The sequence below is a fragment of the Staurois parvus genome, unplaced genomic scaffold, assembly GCF_062004578.1.
Source record: "Staurois parvus isolate SC_StPar_1 unplaced genomic scaffold, SC_StPar_1.0 ptg001640l, whole genome shotgun sequence".
Lineage (NCBI taxonomy): Eukaryota > Metazoa > Chordata > Amphibia > Anura > Ranidae > Staurois > Staurois parvus.
The window spans coordinates 160010-187257 of NW_028319436.1; the positions used below are offsets into that span (position 1 = coordinate 160010).

Here is a 27248-nt window from a genome sequence, read left to right on the forward strand (position 1 = left end):
GATTTATATGATTATTCAGGATTTATATTATTATTATTATTATACAGGATTTATATTATTATACAGGATTTATATTATTATACAAGATTTATATATTATTATTATACAGGATTTATATTATGATTATTATACAGGATTTATATTATGATTATTATACAGGATTTATATTATTATTATACAGGATTTATATTATTATTATTATTATTATACAGGATTTATGGCGCCAACAGTTTGCTCAGCACTTTACAATATAACGGGAGACAATACAGTTCAATACAAGAGGGATAGGAGGGCCCTGATCCTGGGAGCTTACAATCTAGGAGGCACATGCAGCCAATCAGCATCAGCACTGAACAGTGTATTCTGATAGCAAAGAAGTCTCTCTGTATGAATACAATAAGGCTTCCTCCATTGTGTGGATGGGGAAATCTGTTCAGTTTTTTTTCGATTGGCTGATCAAAAAAAAAAAAAAAAACACAAAAATGTAAAAGCCATCTATGGCCAGCTTTATTTCACTTGCATATCTACTACTTACTTCAGAACAATGGAGATTTTAAATTAACTGGCAATCCTCACCACCCAGCGCAGAGGTGAAGTGAGGACGTATTGTAACCTGTATCCTCTGCCAGCTTTACAACACAGCATGACAGGCTGATGTAAATGAACTCACAAACCCCAAACTCATGCAACATCAAGATATCTGAGTGTGAAAACATTGCTGGGGAGAGCAACCAAAACACAGAAACTAGGAAACAGGAACATGCATTTCCACTGAAACGATACTATGAGGCTCCACACACACGGGGCGATTTGATAACGCTGGTAACATTAGCTGTTTAACTAATTGCCGACCGCAGATAGCCGAATGACGGCTACACTGCGGCCGGCCAGTTCTGGGTGGACGTCATATGACGTCCCCCCAGAACGCGCTCTCCTGCACGCCCCAGGGGGCGCGCACCCGGCGATCTCCGTGATCGCTGTGTCCTACGGACACAGCTGATCACATGATGTGGTAAAAGGCCAATCACAGCGGCCTTTTACCACATGATCAGCGGTGTCCAATGACACGCTGATCAGAGGGAAATGCAAGTGCCGGTTCTCGGCTGCACTTTCCTCACGCTGTCAGATCGTGAGGAAAGTACTGCCGAGAACCGGCAGTTGTCAGAGCAGGGATCGGCACCGATCATCAGGGCACTGATGATCGGTGCCCAGCAGTGCCACCCCCAAGTTCCACCCACCTGTGCCCAGCAGTGCGCCCACTAGCTCCGCCCACCTGTGCCCAGAAGTGCCACCACCTGTGCCCAGAAGTGCCACCCACCTGTGCCCAGAAGTGCCACCCATCAGTGCCGCCCATCAGTGCCGCCCATCAGTGCCGCCCATCAGTGCCGCCCATCAGTGCCGCCCATCAGTGCCGCCCATCAGTGCCGCCCATCAGTGCCGCCCATCAGTGCCGCCCATCAGTGCCGCCCATCAGTGCCGCCCATCAGTGCCGCCCATCAGTGCCGCCCATCAGTGCCGCCCATCAGTGCCGCCCATCAGTGCCGCCCATCAGTGCCGCCCATCAGTGCCGCCCATCAGTTGCCGCCCATCAGTGCCGCCCATCAGTGCTGCCTCATCAACGCACATCAGTGAAGGAGAAAAAATACCTGTTTGAAAAATTTTATAATAGAAACAAAGAAACTTTTTTTTTTTTCCAAATTTTTTGCACTTTTTTTATTTATAGCGCAAAAAGTAAAGCGCCCAGTGGCAACTAAATACCACCAAAAGAAAGCTCTATTTGTGAGAAAAAAATTATCAAAATTTCATATGGGTACAATGTTGCATGACCGCGCAATTGTCAAAGTGCGGCAGCGCTGAAAGCTGAAAATTGGCCTGGTAAATAAGGGGGTATAAGTGCCTGGTACGCAAGTGGTTAAAGTCACGTTAAAAAAAAGTTTTTCAGCTTTTTTTTTTTTTTTTTAGTGTTTTTGCATTAGCGTTTAGTGGAGTTTTTAATTTTTTTTTTGACCCAAAAAAAAAATTATTTTTTTTTTGGTCAAAAAAAGTCCAAAAATGCCGGTTTGTGGTGTTTTACCACATATTTCAGCGTTGGTGTTTTTACAGCAAGCAAAAAAAAAAAAAAAACCACACAACATATCCGTTCTCCCCCCGGACCCCCGCCTTCGCGCTGGAGCCGCTCTCCCCCGGACCCCGCCTTCGCGCTGGAGCCGCTCTCCCCCCGGACCCCGCCTTCGCGCTGGAGCCGCTCTCCCCCCGGACCCCGCCTTCGCGCTGGAGCCGCTCTCCCCCCGGACCCCGCCTTCGCGCTGGAGCCGCTCTCCCCCCGGACCCCGCCTTCGCGCTGGAGCCGCTCTCCCCCCGGACCCCGCCTTCGCGCTGGAGCCGCTCTCCCCCCGGACCCCGCCTTCGCGCTGGAGCCGCTCTCCCCCCGGACCCCGCCTTCGCGCTGGAGCCGCTCTCCCCCCGGACCCCGCCTTCGCGCTGGAGCCGCTCTCCCCCCGGACCCCGCCTTCGCGCTGGAGCCGCTCTCCCCCCGGACCCCGCCTTTTTAGGCGATCAGAAGTTCTTATTTTTTTTTCGCAGGAGACTGGAGATCCGCTTTAAGCCGGGGTAGTTGGGTGGGGGTGCTAAAAAAAAGACATCACTGCCACATCTTAACGCCCCCCCCCAACAGCAAGTGTGAATGAGCCCTTAGGAGTGTCAGGCTCACAACATTGCTCTCTCCAGTTGATTGTGACACTTGAATCCTGCGTGCGATGTTAGTTTCCCTCCTTGCAGTGTACATTTTGCAGCACGCATTCCTCTCCCCTTCGGGCTCGCTCTGTGACGCGTGGAATTCAATGTTTTACCTATTGCATTGCCTTGGCAACAAGCCTCGTGGCACTTGTAATGACAGACTTGACATTTTGTACTTTCCATCTATGGTTTTGTTTGTCAGCCGCAAGAGCATTTTTTTTTTTTTTTTTGATAGCAATACAAAGGTTTTTAAAAGGCTTAATAAATGTACTTATTTCTGCGATTTACTGTACTCTTCATAGATTTTTTTTTTTTTTTTTTTTTTTTATTTAAACTGATGCATAAGGTGGTGATAAAGTGGTTTACATCGGTTTGTCTAGTTTGGTGACCCTGGTCTGTTCCCCCTCCACTGTATGTTTTTAGGCCAGCCTGCTTATAACTACCCCCCCCCCCCCCCTCCTGAACCAACCAATGGGTCCTGGAGTTAAACGCTCTGTGTTTTAGGGCCCATGTACACTGCAGCTGCTAAACTGACGTTCAGGAGCTGTTGAGCATTTTTTTTGTTTTTTTTTCAGCAGTCCCTGAGCTCTTTTTTGTTTTTTTTTTGTTTGTTTGTTTTTTTTTCCTGTGTTTTTAGGCGATTTCTTGAATGCACCAAAAGTGCATTCAGGAGTAGATTTTACCAGCATTTCAAACACTTGTAAGCGCATTTTGAAGAGAGGTTTTCAGAGATCGCCTAAAAGTGGGCAGAGTAGGCAGTAGTCGGGTAGAGAGTTCCAGAGGATGGGTGAGGCTCTGGCAAAGTCCTGGAGATGAGCATGGGAGGAGGAGACAAGGAAGCTAGAGAGCAGGAGGTCATGGGAGGAGCGGAGAGTACGGTTTGGGTGATATTTAGAGACAAGATCGGTGATGTAATTTGGGGCAGAGTTATAAATGGCTTTATATGTTGTTGCTAGTGTTTTGAATTGTATCCATTGGGCAATGGGAAGCCAGTGGAGGGATTGGCAGAGAGGGGTGGAGGACACTGAGTGGAGGCCAGTGGAGGGATTGGCAGAGAGTGATAGAGGACACTGAATGGAGGCCAGTGGATGGATTGGCATTGAGGGGTGGAGGACACCGATTGGGGGCCAGTAGAGGGATTAGCAGAGAGGGGTGGAGGACACTGAGTGGGGGCCAGTGGAGGGATTGGCAGAGACGGGTGGAGGCCAGTGGAGGGATTGGCAGGGAGGGGTGGAGGACACTGAATGGGGGCCAGTGAAGGGATTGGCAGAGAGGGGTGGAGGACACTGAGTGGGGGCCAGTGGAGGGATTGGCAGAGAGGGGTGGCAGATACAGAACGGTTAGTAAGGTGGATGAATCTGGCAGCAGCATTCATGATAGACTCAAGAGAGGATAGCCTGCGATGAGGTCGGCCAATGAGGAGGGAGTTACAATAGTCAAGGCGAGATATAACCAGGGAGGGAATAAGTTGCTCCATGAATAATATTTCTCCATCTATGACTTGAGCAGACATGGCAACTCCCAGAATGCTAAACTACATCAGAAAAGGTCTTGGTCTGGGTCATTTTGGGACTTGGGATCCCCCTGACTTGTATGACGGGATGATGTCTTGGCTAGGTCAATATCCAGACTTTAGCTCGAGGCCATGTAGCCGTCTTGACAAAACCAGAGCACCTCATCTTGATCCTAACAGCCAAATGGAGCAGCAGTTTAGATGAAGGTGGTGTTCTGCCCTTCAAGGGGGTATAGTATACATTTATAGTACGATATGGATGCTCCTGCTGGTTTTGGATCCGGCTCCCAGACATTTGGAGACCTGTCCAGGGTTGTAGCAAACGCTGCAGCTGTATTAAATTCAGAAAGTTGACTTTTTTAATCTAGCTTCCGTGTGATCCATTGCAGCCCATCCAGAGAACCTGTTTCAAGTAAGTACTTTCCGCAGCCTGTTCTGTATACGGTAACTTTCATTTATCACTTTTTCCTAATCTGAGGCGAGATTGAAGATGTTGTATCTGAAAACTATACCTCCACTTAGGCACTGGTCACATTTGGGAAATCAGGAAAGATGCCAGTTTGGGTGCCATTTTACCACGATTATCACACAACAGTCTTGGCAAAACACGCTTGTAAAATCACGCCTGGCTCAGGTCCAATACTAGGTCCCTGAATTCCTTTGGCACGACAAACGCACATATCCCAACCACGGCACCAACTGCCTGGAGTTAGCATGTTCTCCCTGTGTCGGTTTCCTCCGGGTACTTCCGTTTAGTAACACTCTTCTAGAAGCCTGCAGCTATTTTGCTGAAAAAATACCTGACTCTCGCAAAAGTGTCTAAAGCTTTTACAGGCGTCAATTCATTCTATTGGATAGAATAAATCATTTATTCTAGCCGTGAAAATGAATTAATGTTCCAGTAGTGTCCAGCATTTCTTCTGCCCACACTCTGCTGCCCCCCTGGACCCACTGGCCCTGGAGTGGTTTTCCTGCCCCTAAAGCTTGTAAAAAGTATATGTGCGCATGGACACAGGAGAACATGGAGGGGCATTTGGAAGCAGGAAAGAAAAAAACACCACAAAAAAAAAAAGGGAAAAAAAAAAAAAAAAAAAAACCACAAAAACACTAAAAAGTGGCTGCAAAAGCATCCTGTGTTCATGAGGCCTTAGGAGGTGTAGAACGCAGGCCGCACATCTAAAAATGTAGCTTAAGAAGTGCAGATTTTCAAAATTACTAAATGTCTAGTCAGAACCTGATCCCACAGGTTGCACTGAAACAGCGAAGACACATATGGGAGCTGTATTTTGCCAATTTGAAAGCTCTGGAGCCCATCCCCCTTATCCATGATTCAGTGACCAGCATCAGGCATTCGGCCACAACAGAATCTATACCCCTGACCAGTATGTTTGTTGCAGACTTAGTAAAAGTAAGCAGGATTACTGCCAGAGAAACCTTTGCCTATGAAAAAGGAAAGAAGAAGGGGAAAAAAAAAAAAAAAAAAAAAAAAGGAAGGAAAGAAGGGGAAAAAAAAAAAAGGAAGGAAAGAAGAAGGGGGAAAAAAAAAAAAAAAAAAAAAAAAAAGGAAGGAAAGAAGAAGGGGAAAAAAAAAAAAAGGAAAGAAGGGGAAAAAAAAAAAAAAAAAAAAAGGGAGGAGGAGGAGGAGGAGGAGAAGAAGAAGGGAAAAACAAAGGAAAGAAGAAGAAGAAAAAGGGAAAAACAAAGGAAAGAAGAAGAAGAAAAAGGGAAAAACAAAGGAAAGAAGAAGAAGAAAAAGGGAAAAACAAAGGAAAGAAGAAAAAGGGAAAAACAAAGGAAAGAAGAAAAAGGGAAAAACAAAGGAAAGAAGAAAAAGGGAAAAACAAAGGAAAGAAGAAAAAGGGAAAAACAAAGGAAAGAAGAAAAAGGGAAAAACAAAGGAAAGAAGAAAAAGGGAAAAACAAAGGAAAGAAGAAAAAGGGAAAAACAAAGGAAAGAAGAAAAAGGGAAAAACAAAGGAAAGAAGAAAAAGGGACAAACAAAGGAAAGAAGAAAAAGGGACAAACAAAGGAAAGAAGAAGGGAAAAACAAAAGAAAGAAGAAGGGACAAACAAAGGAAAGAAGAAGGGACAAACAAAGGAAAGAAGAAGGGAAAAACAAAAGAAAGAAGAAGGGAAAAACAAAGGAAAGAAGGAAAAAAGGAAAGAAGGAAAAAAGGAAAAGCCCACAACAGCAGTTCCTATATTTCTATCCCCCCCCCCCCGCCCCCCCAATGTCCCTCAAATATAAAGAACAATTTAGCAGTAACTTCCGTGGGTCAGGGACAGAAGGCGGAGAGCCCAGGGCCCGGCCCAGTAAGTAAAGACGGCAGCACAGCCAAGTAATACAGTTTCTTCCCGTTACATAACTGGTCACATGGTTTAAAAGCCAGCTATGTGTGCACAACGCACACAAGACAGGACCACACTGACCTTCCAGCTTTTCACAAAAGAAACATTTTTAGGCTCCATGTACACTGCAGCTGATAAACTGACGTTTAGGAGCTTTTCTGCGTTCTTTTCAGCAGCCCCTGAACTCTCCCCAATGTTCCCCTATGTGTCCATGTACACATCGTCCTTTACAGGCAGTTGAGTTTACAGTCGTTATTTTGAACGCACCAAAACTTGCATTCAGCAGCTGATTTTATCAGCATTTCAAACGCCAAATGCTTGTAAACGCGACTAACCGCATTTATAAGACTTTGGAAAATGTCTTTAACTCTTCCATTTCCAGATGCTGTCCAGAGCCTTTTTTTCATCATATAAAATGCATGCAAAGCGTTTTCCTGACACTCAAATGGACCCGGCACACCACACTGAGGTTTGCACAGAAATGAGCCGGAACATCCAAACACCACAAAAAAAAAAAAAAAAAAAAAAGAAAAAGACAGCTAATCTCAACACATACTGCTCTCTCTGCTTCTGCTCTATTTTTCTCAAAAAGTCGAAATAGTTAATTATTTACGGTTTTTCAGTGCATTCTGGGCATTTTGGAAGGTCTCCTGAGGTTATCTTTAAAAAATGCTTCTAAAAACGTAAACACTCAAACGCAGTATGCAAACGCGGCTAAACAGACGTTTTTTAACCTCCATTTTCCAGCAGTCAGAAGATTTTTTCAAATGTCCAACTAGGCCAATCACAATTGAGAAGTTGTTCGAAGGATCAATTCCTCTCAAAAAAAGGAATGTTGATAAATTTTCCATTCGATCAGCACATGCAGCCAATCAGCATCAGCACTGAACAGTGTATTCTGACAGCAAAGTCGTCTCTCTGTATACATACAATAAGGGTTTTCTCCATCCACCTCCATTGTGTGGATGGCGAAATCTCCAAAGACATGCTGGTAGGTGAACTGAATCCTGTCTACATTGTCCCTAGTATGTGTATGTATGAATGAGGGTTAGGGGCCTTAGATTGTACGCCCCTTGAGGGTTAGGGGCCTTAGATTGTACTCCCCTTGAGGGTTAGGGGCCTTAGATTGTGCGCCCCTTGAGGGTTAGGGACCTTAGATTGTGCGCCCCTTGAGGGTTAGGGACTGATGTGAATGTACAATATACATGGAAAGCGCTGTGTAAATTGATGGCGCTATATAAGTACCTGTAATAAAAATAAATCTGTTCAGTTTTTCGATTGGCTGATCAAGAAATGAGAAAAAAAAAAAAGGCAGGTCATCTCAACATACACTACTCTCCAGGGGCGGACTGACAACTCAAGGGGCCCCCCGGCAATAGGGGATCATGGGGCCCCTGTGTCCTTGCCCAAACTCAAAAAAGCCTATGAAAAAAGAGGTACCGGTGGCATCTCATGGGGCCCCCTACTGACCCCGGGCCCTCGGGCAGTGCCCGAGTTTCCAAATGGTCAGTCCGCCCCTGCTACGCTCTGTTTCTGCTCTCTATTTCTCTCAAAATGTCAAAATAGTTAATTTACTGTTTTTCAGTGCATTCTGAGCATTTTGGAAGGTCTCCTGAGGTTATCTTTAATAAACGCTCATAAACGCGGTATGCAAACGCGGCTAAACAGACATTTTTAACCTACGTTGTCCAGCAGTCAGTTTCCATCGTTCAAAAGTGTCCCGTGTACGTGGGGCCTGAGGGCCAATAAAAGCAAGCAAGACAATTTATAAAATAGATGGAAGTTATTATTTGTTCAAGGAAGTTGTCATTTTGTAAGTCTCTACCCAGGAAAAAGGGAAACCAAGCCAAAAACACACACCACCACCCCCCCCCCCCCTGCAATGTTACCACAATGACAGACATTCTGCACCTTTTTCATAGCATTAGATCAAAAGAAATCACCTTCTGATCCCGCCTTTCAACTGTACAGATCTCCAATCCCAGTGGGGTCCCACAATGCTTTTACAGCCGCTTTTACAGCGAATACCGTGACCGCGGGGGTCCGGGGAGAGCGGATACCGTGACCGCGGGGGTCCGGGGAGAGCGGATACCGTGACCGCGGGGGTCCGGGGAGAGCGGATACCGTGACCGCGGGGGTCCGGGGAGAGCGGATACAGTGACCGCGGGGGTCCGGGGAGAGCGGATACAGTGACCGCGGGGGTCCGGGGAGAGCGGATACAGTGACCGCGGGGGTCCGGGGAGAGCGGATACAGTGACCGCGGGGGTCCGGGGAGAGCGGATACAGTGACCGCGGGGGTCCGGGGAGAGCGGATACAGTGACCGCGGGGGTCCGGGGAGAGCGGATACGGTGACCGCGGGGGTCCGGGGAGAGCGGATACGGTGACCGCGGGGGTCCGGGGAGAGCGGATACGGTGACCGCGGGGGTCCGGGGAGAGCGGATACGGTGACCGCGGGGGTCCGGGGAGAGCGGATACGGTGACCGCGGGGGTCCGGGGAGAGCGGATACGGTGACCGCGGGGGTCCGGGGAGAGCAGATACGGTGACCGCGGGGGTCCGGGGAGAGCAGATACGGTGACCGCGGGGGTCCGGGGAGAGCAGATACGGTGAATGCAGGGTCCGGGGAGAGCAGATACGGTGAATGCAGGGTCCGGGGAGAGCAGATATGGTGAATGCAGGGTCCGGGGAGAGCAGATATGGTGAATGCAGGGTCCGGGGAGAGCAGATATGGTGAATGCAGGGTCCGGGGAGAGCAGATATGGTGAATGCAGGGTCCGGGGAGAGCAGATATGGTGAATGCAGGGTCCGGGGAGAGCAGATATGGTGAATGCAGGGTCCGGGGAGAGCAGATATGGTGAATGCAGGGTCCGGGGAGAGCAGATATGGTGAATGCAGGGTCCGGGGAGAGCAGATATGGTGAATGCAGGGTCCGGGGAGAGCAGATATGGTGAATGCAGGGTCCGGGGAGAGCAGATATGGTGAACGCGGGGTCCGGGGAGAGCGGATACGGTGAATGCAGGGTCCGGGGAGAGCAGATACGGTGAATGCAGGGTCCGGGGAGAGCAGATACGGTGAATGCAGGGTCCGGGGAGAGCGGATATGGTGAATGCAGGGTCCGGGGAGAGCGGATATGGTGAATGCAGGGTCCGGGGAGAGCGGATATGGTGAATGCAGGGTCCGGGGAGAGCGGATATAGTGAATGCAGGGTCCGGGTTTAGTAACACATTCTATGCATGAAGGTGAAAAACCATTGTGCAAATATCATGTGGCATAAAAAGTTGCCGCTGCCATCACATAATCCCCTCTGGTCTCGGTTTTCAGAGAATATATGTTTGGAGGTTTTAACAAATCTTCAAGCCTAAAGTTTTTGTTTTTTTTTAACTTGCAAAAAGGATTGAAGGGAATTTTATAACCTGGATTTTTGTCTATAAATATATTATGCAAATGTGATGTGCTCATTGCAGGTCAATGTACATGTCGTTACGTATGCCGGTTTTTGTTTCCTGCTTAGTATTACACTACAGGGATTGCAGCTCTACTTCCTCCTCATGAAATTCTCAGGTTCGTCTGACTTGATTGTCGCAGTCTTTTAATATGAATCCAGTTTCTGTACAACTTCCTTTTAGATTTATCAATATATCTGCAGTTGGGAGGAGGGGAGAGCAGGATAAACAATCTATATAGTTTTTATCCAATAAAGTCCTACATAGTTGGTCGATCTGCAACAGATTATACAGTTGGGGCGTCACAAGGCTGGCCATACACTATACAATTTCCTTCAGATCTACCTGCAACTATGTAGTGCAAGGGCCTGCCTGACTGGATTGTTTAGGTTTCACCAGTATGTCTTTGGAGTGTAATGAAACCAGAGAACCCGGAGGAACCCATGCAAGTGCAGGGAGAGCATGTTTACATGATTTTTTTTCCCTGCCAGAGCTGTCCTCTCTTCCTCCCTGCGAGCGCACCCATATCAAGCCATGTGCTATGTGGGCACACATGCTGACGAGCTGGACTGTGCGCGCCCATAGACACACAACACAGCTCGGCCACATCCCCTGTTCCCACCTCACAGAAATGGACTGACAGCCAATGGCTTCCTCCGCCCTCAGAGCCCACTCCCACCAGGTCACGTTGAGCCGTTCTGATCTGACTAATGCATGCTCACCGCAAGGGCACATAGAAATGTCTTCCGTGTGCTCTGTTTACGTGACAACATGTGGCTGGGGTGCGGTGCCCACCAGATCTGCATTTGTAGGCCTCCTGCACACTGGTTTATTGGAAATGAGGTTTCTCCTGCCAGGGGGAAAAAAAAAAAAAAAAAAAATTTATATTTTATATATATATATATATATATATATATATATATATATATATATATATATATATAAATAAATATCCTGCACTACACACAGATGCATAAAGCCGATACAGATACTTCCCATTCATGTGCTTGTTTATGAAAGCCTTAGCATACTTAACACTTGTTTTTGACACATTTTGACAGAGGAGAAAATTATACTTTGTAACAACTTGATGATTATACATGTATCTATTCATTAGTAAAATATATTTTGTAACTTTTTCCCCCCAATCAACATTTTAAGGATTTAAAACACTGGCTCAATTTATTTTCCATGGCAGCAAGGTGAACATGCTTTCCAAATTCAAGCCAGCTTCTCCAATTTTTTTTTTTTTTTTACATCCACAAAGAAAAAAAAAAAAAAATCCCACACACAACAAACACTTTATGAAAAGTTAAAGTGCACTTTAACAAAACAGGTCCTTTAGTGAGACAAAACCAGTTTTGCTGATCTGTACCTCAGGCTCCGGATCTTCTACTTCCGTTTGTGGTTAAGCTTTTACCAGACAAATGTTTTAGCTCAACAAAAGCTGAACCTCGCTCGCCCCATCCCACTACTGAACCCTCGCTCGCCCCATCCCACTACTGAACCCTCGCTCGCCCCATCCCACTACTGAACCTCGCTCGCCCCATCCCACTACTGAACCTCGCTCGCCCCATCCCACTACTGAACCTCGTTCGCCCCATCCCACTACTGAACCCTCGCTCGCCCCATCCCACTACTGAACCCTCGCTCGCCCCATCCCACTACTGAACCCTCGCTCGCCCCATCCCACTACTGAACCTCGCTCGCCCCATCCCACTACTGAACCTCGCTCGCCCCATCCCACTACTGAACCTCGCTCGCCCCATCCCACTACTGAACCTCGCTCGCCCCATCCCACTACTGAACCCTCGCTCGCCCCATCCCACTACTGAACCTCGCTCGCCCCATCCCACTACTGAACCTCGTTCGCCCCATCCCACTACTGAACCCTCGCTCGCCCCATCCCACTACTGAACCTCGCTCGCCCCATCCCACTACTGAACCTCGCTCGCCCAATCCCACTACTGAACCTCGCTCGCCCAATCCCACTACTGAACCTCGCTCGCCCAATCCCACTACTGAACCTCGCTCGCCCAATCCCACTACTGAACCTCGCTCGCCCAATCCCACTACTGAACCTCGCTCGCCCAATCCCACTACTGAACCTCGCTCGCCCAATCCCACTACTGAACCTCGCTCGCCCAATCCCACTACTGAACCTCGCTCGCCCAATCCCACTACTGAACCTCGCTCGCCCAATCCCACTACTGAACCTCGCTCGCCCAATCCCACTACTGAACCTCGCTCGCCCAATCCCACTACTGAACCTCGCTCGCCCAATCCCACTACTGAACCTCGCTCGCCCAATCCCACTACTGAACCTCGCTCGCCCAATCCCACTACTGAACCTCGCTCGCCCAATCCCACTACTGAACCTCGCTCGCCCAATCCCACTACTGAACCTCGCTCGCCCAATCCCACTACTGAACCTCGCTCACCCATCCTCACTACTGAACCTCGCTCGCCCATCCTACTACTGAACCTCGCTCGCCCATCCTACTACTGAACCTCGCTCTCAAATCAATATAACTGCCCGAAATTCTATTATGAAAACAAACAGTGAGATCTGACGACTTTCCGGAAAGACAGCCGAGACAGATCAACGCTCGAGTTAAATTCCTCCCACCGTTCAGATACACCACTGACCCAATATAGTAAAACACAGAGCACTTCATTAGGTATATATGTACCCAGCCACCAAAATCTCACCGGTGTCACATTGTCATTTTCAGCACCAAAGCTGACCACAGATGGATCCACTGATCCATCTATGGGCAGGCTAGCTGTCATGAAGCTGATCCATCGAGTGACTTCAGTACAATCAGCCTGCTGGATTTTTTTTCATGCAATCAATGCCAGCGGCTATAGCCGCCAGTGATCATTGTGTTCTACGGGAAGGATCTCCAAAGGCAGAACACAATAGTGCTACGGGAGGGATTTTCCCATCAACACTGACCGTTTTGTTGGGGGAATCAGGCAACTTTCCTTCCACCTGTGGTGAAAGGAAAGACTATTGTATAATCTATGGCAAAGTGTCAAACACATGGCCCACGGACCGAATCTGGCCCTCCAAAACAATTCATGTGGCCCTCACACCTCTCCTGCAACTGCTACATAATTCTGTCGGACAATGAATGGATAAATACCTCTCAAAAAGGGTCTGACTAGATGCTCATTTTCCTGCATGCCTCTGAAACGTATCCTTCAACCAAAGGAATCTTCAAATCAAGTAAATCTTAATAAAATTATATTCTTTATTATATTATATTTCATTAATAAAATAATATAGGATTTCTATAGCACCAACAGTTTGCTCAGCGCTTTACAATACAAAGGGAGACAATACAGCAACAATACAAGAGGGTTAGGAGGGCCCCGTTCCTTGGAGCTTACAATCTAAGTTATGGCCACTAGTACAGAATATACCAAGACCTATTTTGTGAATGATACCATTTTACTACAATCTAGAGACAGGTCAAAGCAAAAAGAACCCTTCATATACCTCGAACATAAAATCTGCTGAAAAAGAATTGGGTGGGAGGATGCAACCCAAAAAGGTTACAGGAGGTTTGCAGAACACATTGGCTCTTAGACTGTAAGCTCCCAGGATCAGGGCCTCCTCACCCTCTTGTATTGAACTGTATTGTTTATATTGTAAAGCGCTGAGCAGACTGTTGGTGTAATATAAATCCTGTATAATAATAATAAATGCCAGGACTGACTACCGCTGTACATAAGCGGGTCAAGGCTCAAATGATGTCAGATAAAATTCAAGGCCTCAAATGAGTAACTGTGTGAAAAAGGAAAGGAGATTAGATGTCACCTGTGACATAGTGCTGATGTAAAATGTATGACCCTGCTAACTGCTGACACAATGGTCAGACTTATTTACAGACTGACAACGACAAAGACCTGACTTGTCTACTGCCAGCACCACTACGCAACATGTGGAAACAGAAAGGGGGGGGGACCAAAGTCTGAATAGGTAACAGGTTTAGTTTTAAGGGAATTCTTTTAGTCCTTTCCGAGTATTATTATTATTATACAGGATTTATATATTATTATTATTATTATTATACAGGATTTATATATTATTATTATTATTATACAGGATTTATAGATTATTATTATTATACAGGATTTATAGATTATTATTATTATACAGGATTTATAGATTATTATTATACAGGATTTATATATTATTATTATTATTATTATACAGGATTTATATATTATTATTATACAGGATTTATGGCGCCAACAGTTTGCTCAGCGCTTTACAATATAAAAGGGAGACAATACAGCAACAATACAGTTCAATACAAGAGGGATAGGAGGGCCCTGATCCTCAGAGCTTACAATCTAAGAGTAGTCTATTAGATTCCAAGCTCTCAGGAGCAGGGCCCTCCTAACCCTCTTGTATTGTTACTGTACCGTCTCTCCCTTTTTATTGTAAAGCACTACAAATTGTTGGCACTACATAAATCCTGTATCATAAATAATCATAGTCATGGGCAGCACAGTGGCTAAATAGCTAGCATTTCCGCCTCGCAGCTGCTTGAAAAAGGAGCGCACTCCCGCCTTCCACGGCCAGTGCGTACTCCGAAACGCATCGCAGTGCATCCTGGGTGTCCGACATCACGGCCACGCCGCCACTGCGCTCCAAGCTCAGAGGGAGGACGTGCACGCTGACCAGCCTCACCGCTGCTCTCCTCCAGCCACCGCGCTGTTCCAGCGATAAGCTGACTGCTACACACTGCAGTAGATGACGGCTTCTCACCCTGAAGATTACCCTACTCATCCACCACGGTTTTCATGCCTATATTCAATTTATGTGAGTGTTCCTACACAGAACCTTCAATAAAGAGCCATATTGCACTTAGAGGCGCTTCTCTTCTTCTCTCACTTCCGCCTCGCAGTACTCGGGTCGCTGGTCGAATCCCAACCCTAGCACCACCTGCCTGGAGTTTGCATGTTCTCTCTGTGACTGTGTGGGTTTCCTCCGGGTACTCCGGTTTCCTCCCACACTCCAAAGACATGCTGGTAGGTTAATTGGCTCCTGTCTAAATTGTCCCTAGTATGTGTATGTATGAATGTGAGTTAGGGACCTTAGATTGTACTCCCCTTGAGGGTTAGGGACTGATGTGAATGTATAATATATAAAGCACTGAGTAAATTGACGGCGCTATATTACCTGAAATAAATAGTCATGTTATGTGACCAACTGATCTCAGCAAAAGTCACTTGGCAGGGTTGCTGACCGTACAGCTTCATACAGAGACAGCCAATAGGAGAGAGAACCTACAAATATGTACATGAAATACAATGTGGAATAGCAAAAAAAAAAATTCACAATATCAAGGCTCTATTCACACCTACACAGGTGCAATGTTGCACGTCACATTTAGAGGGGTCTTACATGTGAAAAATTACCCAAAAAAAAAAAAAATTTTCACAACAAGGCTCTATTCACACCTACACAGATGCAATTTTGCATGTCACATTTAGAGGTCCTATGTGTGTGAATTATTATTTTTTTTTTTTTTTTTAAACAAAGGAAGAAGTGCATGACCTTTATTTATAAAATCACGCCTAGCACTATTACCATACATTTTGGCACCTGTGTTAGTAAGGTGCATCGGGGCGCTGTCAAGAATGAACGGTGCCGCAGCATGCTTGCAAAATGGATGCGTGTGTTGTGGTAACCCACAAATGTGAATCTTGCCCAAGATAATTAAAATTAATCCGTGTATAATTCTGTACGATTATCCTTTAACAAGGAATTCAGTCAAGTCTTGAAGAAAAAAAAAAAAAATTGCACACAGGTCCCTGAAAAAAAAAAAAAAAAAAAAAAAAAAAAAAAGAGGACCGCTTCTAGCCTCCTAGATTGTAAGCTCCCAGGATCAGGGCCCTCCTATCCCTCTTGTATTGAACTGTATTGTTGCTGTATTGTCTCCTGTTATATTGTAAGGCGCTGAGCAAACTGTTGGCGCCATAAATCCTGTATAATAATAATATATAAATCCTGTATAATAATAATATATAAATCCTGAATAATAATAATATATAAATCCTGTATAAGAATATATAAATCCTGTATAATAATAATATATAAATCCTGTATAATAATAATAATAATAATATATAAATCCTGTATAATAATAATAATAATATATAAATCCTGTATAATAATAATAATAATAATATATAAATCCTGTATAATAATAATAATAATATATAAATCCTGTATAATAATAATAATAATAATATATAAATCCTGTATAATAATAATAATATATATATCCTGTATAATAATAATAATAATATATAAATCCTGAATAATAATAATATATAAATCCTGTATAATAATAATATATAAATCCTGTATAATAATAATATATAAATCCTGTATAATAATAACAACCCCTCGATGGGCCCGTCTCTCCACCTTCCCTCCATTCCAGCACGGCACCCCCAGGCAAAAGTCTTCTATTACTTTAATCTCCCATCAGCTTTTTATGGATTCAGCAGAGTTACTTTAATGATTGACCCATTTCCCCAAGAAATACTCCACTAGGAATGTAACCAGATAAAAGCACGGTCACAAAATGTCAAAATTCATGATCCTTTATACATAATCACAGCCAAGATCCTTGACGAGAGAAAAAAAATACATAGCAGCTAGTGATGTGGTGGGAATAGGTCTGCTCAGAGTAGCAGCGAACAGAACTAAACCACCAGAGGACACATCTAAAACACATCCAAACAGATTAGTTACCAAGGATCTTACGAAGGCACTCTGGAGCAGTGCCCCAATTATGATCAAATTAAAAAAAGGGGGCCGTCCAATCAGCAGTAATCCTCCGACCTGACAACTGGCTTCAACACATCACTGATATCAGTGTCACAGCTGACAGATTCTCCTTCCATCCTCTGTGTTCCTCCACCAAATTCTGTAGTAACAAATCAGTAAGGCTACTTTCACACTGATCCGCGGTGAAAACCGATAGGGGTGCGGACTGACAACTCATGGAGCCCCCCGGGCAATAGGGGGATCATGGGGCCCCTGTGTCCTTGCCCAAACTCAAAAAAGCCTATGAAAAAGGTACCAGAGGCATCTCATGGGGCCCCCTACTGACCCCTGGCCCTCGTGCAGTGCCCAAGTTTCCAAATGGTCAGTCCGCCCCTGGGGGTGCGTATTTCGCAGGACATGCGACTCAAAAACTGCATCAAAATTGCAACGCGGGCTCGTTTCTGCTGTGTTTTCAATGCATATCAATGGCAAGGTGCATTTTTTTTTGTTTTTTTTTTACTGACTCAACCTGCACCAAAAATGCGGTGAACAGGATTTTATGCAGCAGACCCACTAAAAGGAAGTTGTGAAGAGTTCCATAGGATTACATGGACACACATTTTTCTTCCATTAAAAGAAAAAAAAAAACAAAAGCAGAATAAAAATGGATTGGTGTGAAATGAGCCGAGCAGAATCTGACACACAAGGCGGCCTATTTTCAAGGCCCCTGTGCTATAGAACACTCAGTAATCACATTATGAAAAACAACAATGGCCAGGAAAAAAAGAAAACAAAAAACAGACAGACTCCCTTAGGCTCCATGTACACTGCAGCTGATAAACGGACGTTTAGGAGCTTTTCTGCGTTTTTTTCCCAGCAGCCCCTGAACTCTCCCTAATGTTCTCCTATGTGTCCGTGTTCACATCGTCCTTTACAGGCAGTTGAGTTCACAGTCTTTTTGAACGCACCAAACTTGTGTTCAGCAGTAGATTTTATCAGTGTTTCAAAGCCAAACGTTTGTAAAATTTTTTTTTTTTTAACTCTTCCATTTCCAGATGCTGCCCAGAGCCTTTTTTTCATCATGAAATGCATGTAAAGCGTTTTCCCGGTACTCAGATGGACCCGGCACACCATACTTTGAGGTTTCGTAGGAAAGAAAATATGTTAGACACGGCTGCAATAATCTCTGCACAGAAATGAGCCGGAACATCCAAACACCACAAAAAAAAAAAAAAAAAAAAAAAAAAAAAAAAAAGACCGCTAATCTCAACATACTGCTCTCTCTGCCTCTGCTCTCTATTTCTCTCAAAATGTCTGAAATAGTTAATTTTTTTACTGTTTTTCAGTGCATTCTAAGCATTTTAGAAGGTCTCCTGAGGTGATCTTTAAAAAAAAAAAAAAAAAAAAAAAAAAAACACAAACGCTTCTAAAGCGCAAACGCTCATAAACACGGTATGCAAACGCAGCTAAATAGATGTTTTTTTAACCTACGTTTTCCAGCAGTCAGTTTCCATCGTTCAGAAGGGTCCCGTGTACATGGGGCCTTACTTTGCTTGTCGGTGGAGAAATGTCTCTGAACATTGATGTTCAGTAAAGAACCATCTACATCGGCGGTCAGTGTCAGGTGTAATTTGTAGGAGGGAGGCATTTTCACAAGAAGTGCAGGGACTTCTTCCCTGCGTGTCCTGGGACACGGGAGTCCTTTCAAATGAATGGGCTCTTGTGCCCGCACAGAACGCGGCCCGCAGGAACACGAATATGTGAACCAGGGGTTACGCTTGGTTCACATTTATGCGGGTGGTGCTGCTGCGGATGCGCACGAAAATCCGTGCAGCCGCACCACCCACACAGAGAATTGCGGACTCGCGGGCTGGTGCCATTAGTTCTGATAGCACGGCGCCTGCACTGGGAAAATGCAACCGTACTGGGAACCTCGGCTGCGGTTTCCAAAGTAGTGCAGGGACTTCTTTCCTGCGTGTCACGGGCACTGGAGTCCATTCAAATGAATGGGCTCTCATGCCTGAGCAAAACGCGGCCCGCATAGGTGTGAACCGGGACTTACAATCTGGCGGCTTTGACCACCTGGGTTGTGTATAAAACTGACAAGCAAACTCCAGACAACCCCAGTAATGGCACCCCTGCCATGTATTCCTGGCTCCGCTTGCCCATCTGCAGGCTCTGGGGCCAACAAGGCCTTCTTGCTGTGACCCGGAAAGTGATGTAGATGTCGTCACTTCCGGGTCACCCTGTCACATGTGCATTGCAATACATTCAGTGGAGGGTCTTTCAGACCGTCTGTCCCCCATCAGATGCAAAGTCAAATAATCACTGCTGGAGGAACCACAAGCAAACCCCCCCTTTCCCCTCCCCCTCCCCAAGCCTAGATTTACACCTGAAAGGCTATTCTAGACAATGAGCCATTGAAGAGGAAGTGGTTTTAGATGGGCTGCGTTCACCAGGCAAACCAAAAGTAACAAACAATGGAAACATTCACTTTAGTACTAACCTTCCTCTAAGGAAGCCGATAATCCTTCTCTTCTGACAGACGTTCTTGAAGTATCAGATCACAAACCTAAAAACTTTGACATTTCCCTGCAGTAAGGTATTTTGGGTGTGTGGATAATGGAATTAATTGAACGGAGCCTAGTCTTCCCCAGGGGGGAGATGATCACAGGGAAGAAATGTCAAGTTTTGCATGAAGCAGATAATGGGCAGATCAGCAAAAATGAGCCGAGACGAGGTTGTTCCACAGTCAGGCCTCTTACACATGAATCAGAGGACATTTGTAAACACATGAATGTATTTATATTTGCATCATGTACACGGCTATTCACCTGTGCTAGAAAACCGCAGGTCTACGCAAGGGCACACAAAAACAGTGTTTTCTATGTGTTCCGTTCACACTTAAGTGCCGCCCTCTCGTGAGCTGCGGTGCAGTAATCTGCAACATGTGAAGATTTTTTCCGTCTCGCACAACAGCAGAGCTGTGTTCAAAGGGGAAGGAAAAAAGGAAATGGATGTCTGGAAGAAACCTCTGACCAGAAGGGACACTTTCTGCACCACAAGGGCTCTCACACGCAGGTTGGCCAAGCCTGTTCAGTGTATTTGCCATCGCATTTCCCTGACCCAGGTAGCCCTGAGCCTGTCACTGACATGAATGGCTCTGCATTGCACAGCTATTGAGGACAATGACAGGCTCAATGCTGCACCTGGGCAGAGGAAACCCCAGCAATTGCACTGAACAGGTACATTTGCAAGAGCGACCGAGACCTCGCTCCCGGGGGCCACTCGCTGAGGCGACCGAGACCTCGCTCACGGGGGCCACTCGCTGAGGCGACCGAGACCCCGCTCACGGGGGCCACTCGCTGAGGCGACCGAGACCCCGCTCCCGGGGGCCACTCGCTGAGGCGACCGAGACCTCGCTCCCGGGGGCCACTCGCTGAGGCGACCGAGACCTCGCTCCCGGGGGCCACTCGCTGAGGCGACCGAGACCTCGCTCCCGGGGGCCACTCGCTGAGGCGACCGAGACCTCGCTCCCGGGGGCCACTCGCTGAGGCGACCGAGACCTCGCTCCCGGGGGCCACTCGCTGAGGCGACCGAGACCTCGCTCCCGGGGGCCACTCGCTGAGGCGACCGAGACCCCGCTCCCGGGGGCCACTCGCTGAGGCGACCGAGACCCCGCTCCCGGGGGCCACTCGCTGAGGCGACCGAGACCCCGCTCCCGGGGGCCACTCGCTGAGGCGACCGAGACCCCGCTCCCGGGGGCCACTCGCTGAGGCGACCGAGACCCCGCTCCCGGGGGCCACTCGCTGAGGCGACCGAGACCCCGCTCCCGGGGGCCACTCGCTGAGGCGACCGAGACCCCGCTCACGAGGGCCACTCGCTGAGGCGACCGAGACCCCGCTCACGAGGGCCACTCGCTTAGGCGACCGAGACCCCGCTCACGAGGGCCACTCGCTTAGGCGACCGAGACCCCGCTCACGAGGGCCACTCGCTGAGGCGACCGAGACCCCGCTCACGAGGGCCACTCGCTGAGGCGACCGAGACCCCGCTCACGAGGGCCACTCGCTGAGGCGACCGAGACCCCGCTCACGAGGGCCACTCGCTGAGGCGACCGAGACCCCGCTCACGAGGGCCACTCGCTGAGGCGACCGAGACCCCGCTCACGAGGGCCACTCGCTGAGGCGACCGAGACCCCGCTCACGAGGGCCACTCGCTTAGGCGACCGAGACCCCGCTCACGAGGGCCACTCGCTTAGGCGACCGAGACACCGCTCACGAGGGCCACTCGCTTAGGCGACCGAGACACCGCTCACGAGGGCCACTCGCTTAGGCGACCGAGACCCCGCTCACGAGGGCCACTCGCTTAGGCGACCGAGACCCCGCTCACGAGGGCCACTCGCTTAGGCGACCGAGACCCCGCTCACGAGGGCCACTCGCTTAGGCGACCGAGACCCCGCTCACGAGGGCCACTCGCTTAGGCGACCGAGACCCCGCTCACGAGGGCCACTCGCTTAGGCGACCGAGACCCCGCTCACGAGGGCCACTCGCTTAGGCGACCGAGACCTCGCTCACGAGGGCCACTCGCTTAGGCGACCGAGACCTCGCTCACGAGGGCCACTCGCTTAGGCGACCGAGACCTCGCTCACGAGGGCCACTCGCTTAGGCGACCGAGACCTCGCTCACGAGGGCCACTCGCTTAGGCGACCGAGACCTCGCTCACGAGGGCCACTCGCTTATGTGGCTTGAGCCACTGGGTAGTACATGCAGGCAGCTCATGCAAGTGTATGGGGATGCAGGAGCTGCACAGACACTGCTGCTTGTGCTAATCTGGGATGCAGGTGAGCATCTCCGACAACATCCAGTGTGTGTTTTGGGGGGGTCTTTCACCCATACCCGCTAAACTAGGAGGAGCGCTGGTGTCCCCATACACAGAGGCTGCCTACGTGTAGGCATTGGAGGCTCCAGTCACAAACAAATGGCCCACCTAGATGTAGGCATTGAAGGCTCCAGTCACAAACAAATGGCCCATTTACTTCCAATGGACCTTAACATCCACACAAATGAGGCTGCAACGCATGTGCAATGCGGGAGAAAATGATCTGCGAAGTATAAAAAATTTTTTTTAGATCTCAGATCAATTCCCTGTAAGAAGATTAAACATGCAAGGTCGGTGTAAATGAAGGATAAAAGGAACTTAAGCATCTGGCCTATTTCTAGAACATGGAAGCAAGCAGAAAAAGCGTCCACACGTGGTGCAATCATGGCAGCGACTGAGCGTGTTACAGGCAATCACTAAAGCCTGATACACACAATGAGAATATCAGACAAAATATACCGACTTCACAGCGATCGCCTGATAATCTGATCCTTCGTATACAGCTTCCGAGAGCCAATCACAACACTTCATGAAAATAATCTGAAGGGACAAGAATGAAATTTTCTCTCGTAACAGAACGAATGATTTCCCTTTAATCAGTACAGTATTCGCCTGTAGAAAAGAGAGTGACCAAGACCGCGCATGCTCAGAAATGAAAGAATTATCACGTCATCGCGCGGAGTTGTATTCTGTCTTACAATCATTTTTGTAACTAACCTATTCATTTTCAATAGGAGACTAGCATGCAGTAATAAAAAAAAAAAAACAAAACCCCTCATTAATTAAAAGCGCACATGCGGTTTAGATGCATTTCCAGTCTTGCTGCCCCCCCCCCTCCCCCCTCGGGTGACACTGCCCCCTTCCCTGGCTCTTAACTTTTTTAGCTGGCTAATAGATTCAAAGAAAAATTTCATCAAGCCCTGAATACATGTACCATTTACTTCCTAGAATCCATCTGCTCTTAGCTCATGCACGCAGGCTGGAGAGTGTGCTTAGCTGAGAAAGCCCCTCTTCCCCTCCTGAAGACACCTGGGATGTATGACATAATTTGCCTTGGCAAAAAAACAGGAAGTAACCGAAGAAATGTAAAAAAAAAAAAAAAGTTTAAACAATACAATGTGCTTTTCTATCTATTTACTAATAATGGCAGCATAAGGATTAAAAATAGTCAATGCTGATTGAGAGTGAAGTTTCACTTTAACCTCTAGGCGCCGGTGCCTCCCGGACCTTTAAATGTTTCAGCAGCCGGGAGGCGGGGCGGGGTTTTAGGGTCATGTGACCGCCGTGATTCGCCAACACATGATCGGAAAAGGTCCCGATCGAAAGGGGAGATTGGGACCTTCCCAGGAGTAGCGAACATATGTGCTGGAAGTGTGCAGAATGCGCTCTTTCAGCACATATTCATTTTTTTAAATGCACGCAAATATGTGGCCGCTCGGCGTCAAGGCCCAGATGCCAAGAAGTCGCATATTTGCGTGCGATCGGCATCAAAGGGGTTAATGACTTATATAAAAAGCCAGCCCTGTAAAGTTATTTGAACACTGTAGCGTCTCACAATCAGCTGTGTAATAAGTGCTACAGTCCTGATACATCTTTAATGCAACAAGTTAGTTCTTGTATAACTTGTATGTAGCAGCTGTACTGAGGGGGGGGGGGGGGGCGATCGCACAGAAACCACAGACTACCAGAAATCGTCCTGACAAACCATCAGCCGCACCGATCCATATACACAAGTGTCAGTATACAGAGCACAAACAGTCAGACACCCCGATGGATATCAGACCCATTTATTATAATGATGATAGGAGTGTTTATTTTATAATTGGTATAAAAGAGGAAATAAGAGTCCCTGAATCCGAACGATATAATCCCCGAGGACTGCAAATTGCTTTAATAATGGGCAACACGGGAGCCACCGATCATAAAATACAGGAGAACAACCACTACGGAGTGCTAGGAGCGTGTGGTCTAACCCTAAATACAGGACAGCGCATGCAATACTGATCACTGACACATACATACACACGCCAAAGACATGCTGGGAGGTGAATTGGTTCCTGTCTAAGTTGTCCCTAGTATGTGTATGAATGCGAGTTAGGGACCTTAGATTGTACGCCCCTTGAGGGTTAGGGATCTTAGATTGTACGCCCCTTGAGGGTTAGGGACCTTAGATTGTACGCCCCTTGAGGGTTAGGGACCTTAGATTGTACGCCCCTTGAGGGTTAGGGACCTTAGATTGTACGCCCCTTGAGGGTTAGGGACCTTAGATTGTACGCCCCTTGAGGGTTAGGGACCTTAGATTGTACGCCCCTTGAGGGTTAGGGACCTTAGATTGTACGCCCCTTGAGGGTTAGGGACCTTAGATTGTACGCCCCTTGAGGGTTAGGGACCTTAGATTGTACGCCCCTTGAGGGTTAGGGACCTTAGATTGTACGCCCCTTGAGGGTTAGGGACCTTAGATTGTACGCCCCTTGAGGGTTAGGGACCTTAGATTGTACGCCCCTTGAGGGTTAGGGACCTTAGATTGTACGCCCCTTGAGGGTTAGGGACCTTAGATTGTACGCCCCTTGAGGGTTAGGGACCTTAGATTGTACGCCCCTTGAGGGTTAGGGACCTTAGATTGTACGCCCCTTGAGGGTTAGGGACCTTAGATTGTACGCCCCTTGAGGGTTAGGGACCTTAGATTGTACGCCCCTTGAGGGTTAGGGACCTTAGATTGTACGCCCCTTGAGGGTTAGGGACCTTAGATTGTACGCCCCTTGAGGGTTAGGGACCTTAGATTGTACGCCCCTTGAGGGTTAGGGACTGGGCAACACAATGCCTAAATGGTTAGCATTTCCACCTGGCAGTACTCGGGTCGTTGGTTCGAAACCCAACCACAGCACCACCTGCCTGGAGTTTGCATGTTCTCCTGTGCGGGTTTCCTCCGGGTACTCCGGCTTGCTCCAGCACTGTAAACACATGCTGGTAGGTGAATTGGCTCCTATCTATATTGGTCCCTAGTATGTGTATGTATGAATGTGAGTTAGGGACCTTAGATTGTACGCCCCTTGAGGGTCAGGGTATGATGATATATATATATATAGATAGATATATTCATTCCATACCAGGGGCGGACTGACAACTCATGGGGCCCCCCGGGCAATAGGGGATCATGGGGCCCCTGTGTCCTTGCCCAAACTCAAAAAAGCCTATGAAAAAGGTACCAGGGGCATCTCATGGGGCTCCCTACTGACCCCGGGCCCTTGGGCAGTGCCCAAGTTTCCAAATGGTCAGTCCACCCTGCTCCATACTGGTCATAGCTGTTACAATATCAGTGACCGCACCCAGAGGAGACATTATATAGTTATTACAGGAAATTTATATTCCAATAATAAAGGATATAGAGATAAGGGGGGGGGGGGGACAGAGCGGCTGAACACCTATATGTGACATCCACCATATGAATCATCATATTCCACCTGACGCCATATAGAGGATACAGAGATCACGAACATCACTATAGTCAGACCCAGTACATTGGATACACACTGAACTCTATACACAGGTCCTGTATGGCAGGGCTCGACCAATCCCAGTCGCCATGGTGACTAGAAAGTGCATCCAGGCGCCTGGGCTTTTGTCAGCCCATTCATTGCTGATCTGAAAGTGGCATAGTGTGTGTAGGATGGTCACCCGGAGTGCAACGTTTACAGGGGAGCAGTCGGCCGAGGATGCACGTTCAGTTGCAGCCCTCCAAGAATTAAACCCTTCTGCTGGGGAACACGTCCAAGATGGTGCCAGGAGTGACCGTCTGAACAGAAGGCTCCAGTGTCCGCTCCATTTCTCCGCAGTCCCAAACATGCCCGCACTCTTCTGCTCTGGAATACTAACAGGCATGACCCGAGGCAGAAGCACCAGCTCACACCACTGCACGGGAGATCCTCTGACACCAACAGAGCTGAGCTGGAGGTTCCTCCGCCATTACAGTCACTCAGCCATCCTATTGAATGGGCACATCTGAGTGATGACCATGTTCATGGGGGGGTGCCCATGATCAGGTCTCTGTTGGGGGTTGACTGATGATTTGTGAATCCAAGCGTTGCCACCTGTGCAATAAGTCCATCCGTGACATTTCCTGGCTACTAAATATTCCACGCTCAACTGTTAGTGGGATTATAACAAAGTGGAAGCAACTGGGAACAGCAACTCAGCCACCAAGTGGTAGGCCACGTCACATGACAGGGCGGGGTCAGCGCATGCTGAAGCGCACAGTGCGCAGAAGTCGCCAACTGTCTGCAGAGTCAATAGCTAAAGACCTCCAAACTTGGTGTGGCCTTCAGATGAGCCCAACAACAGTGTGTAGAGAGCTTCATGGAATGGGTTTCCATGGCTGAGCAGCTGCATCCAAGCCTTCCATCACCAAGTGCAATGCAAAGCGTCGGATGCCGTGGTGTAAAGCACGCCGCCACTGGACTCTAGAGCAGTGGAGACTTGTTCTCTGGAGTGACCAATCACGCTTCTCTGTCTGGCAATCCGATGGACATGTCTGAGTTTGGCGGCTGCCAGGAGAACGGTACTTGCCTGACTGCATTGTGCCAAGTGTAAAGTTTGGTGGAGGAGGGGGGGGGGGGGGATTATGATGTGGGGTTGTTTTTCAGGGGGTGGGCTTGGCCCCCTAGTTCCAGTGAAGGGAACTCTTAAGGTATCAGCATACCAAGCCACTTTGGACAATTTCATGCCCCCAACATTGTGGGAGGAGTTTGGGGATGGCCCCTTCCTGTTCCAACATGACTGCGCACCAGTGCAGAAAGCAAGGTCCATACAGACATGGAGGAGCCAGTTTGGGGTGGAGGAACTTGACTGTCCTGCACAGAGTCCTGACCTCAACCCCATAGAACACCTTTGGGATGAATTAGAGCGGATATATATACATATACAAAACAGACTATACAGGTCCCGTACAGGATATAGATATATATACACTGAACTCTATATACAGGTCCTGTACGGGATATATATACACTGAACTCTATATACAGGTCCCGTACGGGATATATATATATACACTGAACTCTATATACGGGTCATGTACGGGATATATATACACTGAACTCTATATACGGGTCCCGTACGGGATATATATACACTGAACTCTATATACGGGTCCTGTACGGGATATATACTGAACTCTATATACGGGTCCTGTACGGGATATATACTGAACTCTATATACAGGTCCTGTACGGGATATATACTGAACTCTATATACGGGTCCCGTACGGGATATATATATACTGAACTCTATATACAGGTCCCGTACGGGATATATATATACTGAACTCTATATACGGGTCCTGTACGGGATATATATACACTGAACTCTATATACAGGTCCTGTACGGGATATATATACACTGAACTCTATATACAGGTCCTGTACGGGATATATATACACTGAACTCTATATACAGGTCCTGTACGGGATATATACTGAACTCTATATACAGGTCCTGTACGGGATATATACTGAACTCTATATACGGGTCCTGTACG

General features: G+C 47.5%; 1 protein-coding gene across 2 annotated transcripts in view; it reads right to left on the reverse strand.

The window, feature by feature from the left end:
* Positions 1-27248, reverse strand: part of PPP4C (protein phosphatase 4 catalytic subunit) — a 49738-nt gene that overhangs the window by 21539 nt on the left and 951 nt on the right. The gene's annotated exons all lie outside the window — the stretch shown is intronic.